This window comes from Sus scrofa, chromosome 10 (assembly GCF_054392235.1).
Source record: "Sus scrofa isolate SSC_HxYL_T2T_F1_AM1 chromosome 10, Sscrofa_HxYL_maternal_Yorkshire_Landrace_v2.0, whole genome shotgun sequence".
Taxonomy (NCBI): domain Eukaryota; kingdom Metazoa; phylum Chordata; class Mammalia; order Artiodactyla; family Suidae; genus Sus; species Sus scrofa.
Genome location: NC_139392.1, coordinates 36143482 through 36152196, shown reverse-complemented (window position 1 = coordinate 36152196; position 8715 = coordinate 36143482). Strand labels below are relative to the sequence as shown.

Here is an 8715-nt window from a genome sequence, read left to right as displayed (position 1 = left end):
TTGTTTTTATCATACTAACTCATTGAATTTTTATTTTAAAACATAAATATGCAAGAAGATCAATAGTCCTGATAAGGAATAGTAATGAAATTGTCATAGGCTTATGAGGTATCAAAGTATATTATAAATCAAATGCTTTGTTTTCTTGTGTTAAATGGCACATGAATAAAGGGATCCATGAAAGATGGTAGAGGTCTAAAATGATTCCAAATATGCCATATATTAGAATACAATGTTAGGGTATCAAAGCCATGAGAAAAAATAATCATGCATCTATAAAAGAGCAATCAAGAAAAATAATTACAATATAATCTGTACTTGACTCCTTGCATCAAAATTAAGTAGAGTTGGTTTAAATTTTTTAAACATAAAATGTAAAGAAACAAAAAAACACATTAAAATTAAATGCTGAAAACATGTGCAAGAATATTTTGGTAACATCTAAATGGGGAAATTCTAAGCAAGATGTAAAGTCATACAATACTTGCTGATTTAATTATATAAATATAAAAATAATTCTTCATGGCCAAAAATATTAAGCATGTTATAAAAATAAGGAAAGCAAATCACAAGCTAGAAAAATAATAATGATATATACAAAGTCAATGAGATAATACATTTATTATATAAATAAATCATAAAAATCAGTATTGAAAATGATCAGTGATCAAATTTAAAAAATAAAATCATTAATATACAATTCAAGAAGAAGGAATGCATATCATATTAAACATGTAAGTAGATTCCAAAATTCAACCACATTTATTTATTCATGGTTAAAATATACATATGATACAATTTATTTAATCAAAACTTCATGAATCATAAAATTTCATCAAGCATGGATTGTTCTCAATGTGGTAAAAGAGGTATTTTCCAGACTGAGAGGACTAGTCAGTTTGTTCAAAGTCATGAATGGCATTTTGGAAATGCTATGAACATGGACAATTACAATATACATACCAATTGACTCAATGATTCCATTCCTAGGAACCCACACTGAGAAAATTTCCAAAAGATATCCTTGCAGAATTATTTCTAATAGAAATAAGTTGAGGACTGCATGAAGAGGACTGTATACACCAATTTTAATCTATTTTTTTATAAAAGTTAAGCAATATGAAGAAACAGAATGAGTTAGGTCTATATAGACCGGCACATAAAGATGTTCAGGAAGCTGAGTAGTAACATGCAAAAACAGACAGAGTCATAAAGGCAAACATATATATGAAAATATACTTATTATTTCAAAGATTATTGCTCAAAGAATTTTAGAAAGAGACTAGGGTGACTGCCTCTGGAACAAATGGGAGACTCTGGTAGGGGGTGGGTATGAGATCTATTCTACATTATTGCCTTTTGCATAAATCCAATTTTTAAATGTCTTATCCTTTATACTGTCAACATTTTATTTTAAAAATTAAATATTATAGTCAACATATCATATCTAATGCAAATGAAACTGAACAAAAAAGATAATCTGTACAGCACTAAATATTTTAACTATTAAAATAAAATGAAGAAGATAAAACAAAAGAATATGCTTAAAATAAAACAGAATTAGAGGAGTTCCCATTGTGACTCAGCAGTAAGTATCCATTAGGAAGCAGGTTTCCTGGCCTCTCCCAGTTCCCTGTAGCTGTAGTTCACAGATGTGGCTCAGATCTGGCATTGTTGTGGCTGTGGCATAGCCTGGAAGCTAGAACTCCAATTCTAACCCTAGCCTGGAAATTTCCATATGACATGGGTATGGCCCTAAAGAGACAAATAAAAAAATAAACCTAAAAAGAGAAATAGAAAGTATTAAAAGGAAAGCAGAAATTAAGTGAAAATTAGTGACTATAAAAATTTCATCAACTATAAATAATACATTATTTATTGACTCCCAAATTTAAATTAATTTAATTTAAATAAGGTGTAGTGAGGCGTTCCCACTGTGGTACAAAGGGATCCACAGAGTCTTGGGAGACTGGACACAGTTTCAATCCCAGGGCAGGATCCAACTTTGTGGCAGGTGGGGCTTAGGTGGAAACTATGTTTGGATCTAATCCCTGGCTCAGGAATTCCATATGTCACTGAGAGGCCAGAAAAAAAAAAAGGTGGAGTGATAAACCAGACATTATAAAGTGTACATTCTGGCAGGGAAATTACTATTAGTAGCACAAACTTATAGTTCCTTTTTAAAATTATAATTATCACAAAGCCTTTAAAGAAAAGGAAGTTTTGCGTCAGATTTGTAAAGACATTTACATTCCAAGATTTACTGTATATCTAAATTACTGTCTTTGTGATGTATAATGTACTTATTTACTACTTGATAGGATATGTTTTTCTCCAGAGCTTCTTCATAGAATTAGTCAATTCAGAATTTCTTAGATTGTTAATTAATGGGTACAGCATGGGGCTTATGATGGTGTAAAACACACTCAATAATTTGTCAATAGGTTAGGTATTAGCAGGCCTTGCATACATGAAAACACAAGGAACAAGAAGCAGATAGCCACATCTGTCTGGAGGGATTTCTGCCTCCCTTCCTGACTCAGGTTCTTTAAAGAATGAAAGATGACTGCATAGAAAATGAGTTAGAGCAGAAACAAAATAATGCACATCATTCCTCCATTGGCCACTAAGATGCCAATGACGTAACTGTCAGTGCAGATGAGTTTCAATAAGGGGAACATGTCACAAAAAAAGTGATCAAAGACATTGGAGCCACAGAATGGGAGCACATAAATAGTGCTCAGTTGAATAACTGAGTGCAGAAAACCTCCAATACAGGACAAAACCAGTAACACAACATGAACCATTTGTCTCATGATAACCAAATAATGCAAGGGTTTACAAATGTTAGTCATAAATCGTCACCAACAGAAGGAAAATCGCTGATCACTGAAAAGGTGCTCTGTAAAAAGCTGGGTCATGAAAGATTCGGTATTGTTCCCAAAGAATAAGTCTGAAGTCAACCTGGGGAAATATAAAAAGAATAAATTAGATCCATAAATTATAATCTAGCAAGAATTCAGGGTCGTACTGACAGTTATCACCACAACAATGAGCAGGATTTTCCTCATGTCAAAATGTAGAACAGTAAGAACATAACAAAAAGGACATTCTGCTCCTTTGGATTCTTTGTGAGACCCAGGAGGACAAAGAAATCACATTGTTCCTTGGTTCCAACTAATCTGTATAGGAGCTGACTTCACATAATTGAAGCAATTTATATACAAAACAAGGGCAAAAAGTTTTAAAGGCATTATAACAACTTTAACTCTTTTTTCATCTATTCAATTGAAAGAATGTGTGTGGCATATCTATTCATGCACAATGTGTCATAAATATTGTGATTACTAAGCTGAGTAAGGAATAATTCCCTACCCTCAGTGATATCTTAATGGATCAGACAATATCAGACCCATGTAATAAATGGCATTTTAAGGATTTTCACACAAGCAAAGATTCACTATGTAAGGCGATATCAGTCAATCTGGAAACAGAGGAGTTCCCTTGTGGCTCATTGAGTTAATAACCCAGTGTTGTCATTGATATGTGCAGATCACTGTTGTGGCATGGGTTCAATCCCTGGCCAAGAACTTCTGCATACTGTGGGTGCGGCCAAAGGAAAAACACAAAAAACCTGGAAATAGAGAAGACTTCCCAGAGGAAGCAATCCTTTAGCTGAGTTTAAAGTAAAAGAATAAAAAATTAGGAATGGATTTCTATGAACAGGTATGTCATTTATAAAGTAACAAACATGAAATATGTGAGACCCACTAAGGTAATTTACATAATCAGTGTGAGCAGACCAAACCATAAGTGGAAAATCACTGTCCCAAATTGCCTCAGACCTCACTGATGCTTCTTAGGGTCTTTGGATGGATATTTAACATTTTCTAACCAATAAATGCTACTGCAGTCCTATTTTGTGTATCCAGCCCTAACTTTCAAACCCATATATGCAAAATCTCTAACTTTGGACACCCAATTGAATGATAATATAGTATTTATAAAACTAACTTTACAATTTTCCATTTTATATATAGATATAAATTAGGTAGGTGTTCCCTACTTATTAAAGGGTATCTTTTTTAAATTTAATTTTTTGGAGTATACCTGAGTTAGAATGATGTACTGATTTCAGATAGCAGCAGAGTAAATCAGTCATAGGTGTAAATATACCATTCTTTCCCCCATATAGGTTATTACAAATTATTGAGTAGAATTTCCTGTGCAGTACACAGGAATAGGTTCTTATAGAGATTATCATACAAAGTGAAGTCAGACAGTCAAATATCACATCACATAAATGTGGAATCTAACAAAATGATACAAAATAACTTATTTAAAACAGAAAAAAACTCACAGGTTTCAATACCAATCTTATGGTTATCATAAGTGAAACCAGTGGAGGATGGAAGAATTCAGAGTGTGGGAATAACATATACCCACTGCTGTATATAATAGATGATAATGATAATAAATGGTATCATTTTTCAAAATTTCAATGTTCTTTACTCCTTTGATACTGATAAAATGTTAACAAATCTTATTGACTCTACTTTCAAAATATATCACAAATTCGAATACTCCCTACCTCTTCTCTCCATCCCTGCCTACTGGAATAGCCTCCTGCCATGTTCCTCCAATTTTACTCCGACCTCCAAAAATTGGTTCTCCTTGAGGCAGACCAAATTGTCTTATTATGATGACATCCCTCCTGCTGTTCAAAACGCTATAAAATATTGCATTCATGCAGTCATTATTTAATGTACCACAATTAATATTTATAGCAAACAGGAATATAATCCTCCATTTCATAATTGAAGACACAGAGGCTTAGAATATCTAATTAATTTTCTGAAAGTCACAGATCTTAAGTGATAAATCAAGAATCAAATGTAATTTATTTACTTCAAAGTAATCTAATTTTTACATAATAAAGAATGTCATATAATTGTGAGCATGTTTCCCACTATGTACTGTTATTCTTACCTTGTGGCAGCATGTCCACAATTTGAAGATTGAGTTTTTAACTCAATATGGAGTCCTGGAGTTCCTTCACCCAGTATAATAGGGGGGAAAATGGTGCATTATTGTTTGAAGCAAAATATTTTATTTCATTAAGCTACCTGTCCATTTTTTTTCCATGGAGTCTTTGGATTATTCAGAATGTCCAAAAGCAATGCAGATATTTAAAAGGAATACCATTACATACATAGAAAAGTAAAAGCTTATCATATTAGGACATTTATCAAAATGATAAGAAAATACTATTTTATATAGTAAGATAGCAACTAGCCATTACTTGGGGAAATTTTTCACAAGTAACTTATTTCATACTAACATCAAAAAGAAAAATAACATTGGAATGTTTATGCCTTCTCACTCTGCCATGTTGACATGACCAGACTATTGATATATTGACATTTTTTCTGGCATGTGTTAAATCTATGAAAAGACATCTATATGTATATGTATATATATATATATATATATATATATACACACACATACATACATACATGTTTCTAAATGGGTAGCACATTCTTTCTGATAGGGTAGAACATCATGGGAAATTTTATACCTTTCTTTTCTTTTCTTTTTTTAAGGCTGCACCCACAGCATATGGAGATTCCCAGGCTAGGGGTCCAGTCAGAGCTATAGCTTCTGGCCTACACTACAGCCACAGCAATGTCAGATCTAAGCCATATCTGAGACCAACATCACAGCTCATGGCAACACATGGATACTTAACCTACTGAGCAAGGCCAGGGATCAAACCTGCAACTTAATGGTTCCTAGTTAGGTTCATTTCTGCTGCACTGTTACAGGAACTTGACATTTTATCCCTTTAACTGCATTTATCATTGACTCTTGGAATTGGGATGTGTGTGAGGCTGATTCTTGATTAATTACTTCACTTGGATTTTGCACAAAGTTTTTAAAGAAAATCTATATGTAAAAATATTACTAGACCAAATAACATAATTAGGGGCAGAAAGAAGTAACATGTATATAAATAGTTTTATAAATATTATGTGGGGAGTTCCCATTGTGGCTCAGTGGTTAATGAACCTGACTAGGAACCATGAGGTTGTGGGTTTGATCCCTGGCCTCACTCAGTGGGTTAAGGATCCAGCATTGCTGTGAACTGTGGTGTGGGTCACAGACACACCTCAGATCCCATGTTGCTGTGGCTGTGGCATAGGCCAGTGGCTACAGCTCCAATTAGACCCCTAGACTAGGAACCTCCATATGCAGCAGATTCATCCCTAGAAATGACAAAAAAAAAGATATTATGAGACTATTGCCAATAGTCAAGAATAAAATATCAACCTAATCATTTTGTCCCAGTGATGTATTTCCCCAACTGCCTTAGCAAGATTTACTTTTATATTATTTAATGCTCAATTTATTCATATTAAAGTCTGACTAAAAACATAATTTTATTGTCAATTTAGATGTAACAAGTAATTACCCAATTGTTGTGTTTTTAAATTAAGGCACCTCTGTTATACCAGAAATTTGCCAAGAGAGGACATGACAATTAATAAAACTTGGGGGAAATCACATAAATGTCTTTTTTTCCTGTGTGGGTTTTATTTTTTTTATGAGTCTGACAATAAAGAAGGAGATGATTTCATAAATTAATTATAGTCCTATTCAATGTCTTATTCATGGTACTGTGGCAGAAATAAAAAGGAAAATTCAACACAGTCAGAGAAAGTCTTTCTGGAAAGAGATGGATATTTTGGAAAAGTGGCTACCATTAGAAGCACTGTTATAGACAGTAAAATTAAGTAATGATTAATAAATTAAATTAGCACACTTCAGAGATGACAGGAGCTATACTTAGAAAACACTAAAATTTTCCCAGGAATTTGTATTGCAGTAGTATGTTAAAAAGGACTGGTGAGAGTGTGTCCTTTGTCTTATTATAGATTTTAATAGGAAAACTTTCCATCTTTCTATGCTGAGTATGATGTTAGCTGTGGCCCTGTCATATATGGTTTTATTATGCTGAGGTATGTTATTCTACATCCAATTTATTGAATTTTTATTATGAAAAATATGTTGAATTTCTCTACTATCATGAACAACCCAAGGAGAAAGTAAGACAATAATTCCACTTACAACAGCATCAAAAAGAATAAAATACTTTAGAATAAACTTAACCAAGGAGACAAAGGTCTTGTACATGAAAAACTATAAAACATTGTTAAAAGATATTAGAGAACACACATATATAGGAAGAAATTTGTGATCTGGAATATTTAATAGTACTAAGATGTGAATACAAACTCAAGTGATTGGAAAATTCAGTGCAATCCCTATCAAAATCTGTGTTCTTTTTTGTGAGAAATTAAAAAGCCCATGTTAAAATTCATACACATTCCCAAGAACATCCAAATTGCCAAAACAATCTTGAAAAAGGAGTAGAAAGTTGCAGAGGTCATACTTTCTCATTATAAAACCAACTACAAACTTGTGGTAATCACAGGACTAGTATTGGAATAGACATGGTCATACAGAATAATGGGCTATAATAGAAAGCCTAGAAATAAAACTTTGTGTATGCATTTGCATAATTTTCAACAAAGGTCCCAAGAACATTATAATAAATGAAAAATGAAATCACACATACACACAAAAACAAGCATTGTATGATTCCACTTGCATGAGACATTGAAAGTAGTCATATTTATTGACAGAAAGTAGAATGGTGGTTGTCTGGGTCTCAGTGAGAAGAAATGAGGAATTTCGTTTAATGGGTATGGAGTTTCAGTTTGGGATGTGGGAAAAGTTTTGGAATTGGACAGTGGTGATGGCTTAACAATGTGAATTGACTCAATGCTCCTTAAAATGGTTAAAATGGTAAATTTTGTTACACATATTTGGCCACAATTTTTAAAATAAACTTAAGAACTGAGGTGATATCATCAATTGGTCAAAATTCCCATTGTGGTACTGCAGCAGAATCAAACCTCACTAGGAACCATGAGGTAGTGGGTTCCATGACTGGCCTCACACAGTGGGTTAGGGATCTGGCATTGTTTTGAGCTGTGTTGTAGGTCAGAGACATGGCTTGGATCCTTCATTGCTGTGGATGTGCTGTAGGCAGACATGGCTCAGATCCTGCATTGTTGTGGCTGTGGTGTAGGCCAACAGCTATAGCTCTGGTTCAACCTGGAGCCTGGCAACCCCCATATGCCATGGGTGCAGCCCTAGAAAAAAGGTGAAAATGAATAAATAAATAAATGCCAAAGTTATTTTATATTATGGTCATTTCTTGAAGTCACTTTTTCACTCCAGAATGTCCTCAGAGAATTTTTCAGCTCTAAATTTCTCAGAATGTGTAGGCTTAAGAAGTTTAACCAAGGTGCTATCTTGATGTAAAGTGTAGCCATAGCTTTATCAATAGATATGGTGGTGGTTGGGTACAAATATACAAATCATTAGGGCACAGAGGCTAAGATGATCACTGTGATGACAGTGATGTGAGACACAGGTAGAGAGGACTTTGCATTTTATCTCCAAGCTATAGGTCCTGGGGGGCACAAGATGACCCCAGAGGAGCCCATCAAGGGAAAATATTTTAACAAGTAAATGAACTCACTGTGGGCAGCAACAGAGACCAAGAGTATAAGTATCAAGTTTCAATAAAGGGTTTAGGTCATATTTAATGGCCAATAACTTTGGAACCACAGGTGGGCAGCC

The 8715-nt window shown here is 33.7% G+C and overlaps 1 long non-coding RNA gene across 10 annotated transcripts in view; it reads right to left on the bottom strand.

Annotated features, from left to right (window-relative positions):
• The window catches only part of LOC146398985 (uncharacterized), a 97345-nt gene continuing 88630 nt past the window's right edge, over positions 1-8715 (bottom strand). For 5 of the 10 annotated variants that reach the window (XR_014818326.1, XR_014818329.1, XR_014818321.1 and 2 more), the window contains 2 exons: positions 4592-4729; positions 1-2964 (listed from right to left, as the gene is read on the bottom strand). This is a non-coding gene — a long non-coding RNA (uncharacterized LOC146398985). Of the gene's footprint in view, positions 2965-4591; positions 4730-4989; positions 5054-8715 lie in introns of all 10 variants that reach the window. The other 5 variants (XR_014818327.1, XR_014818325.1, XR_014818330.1 and 2 more) reach the window with 3 other exon arrangements.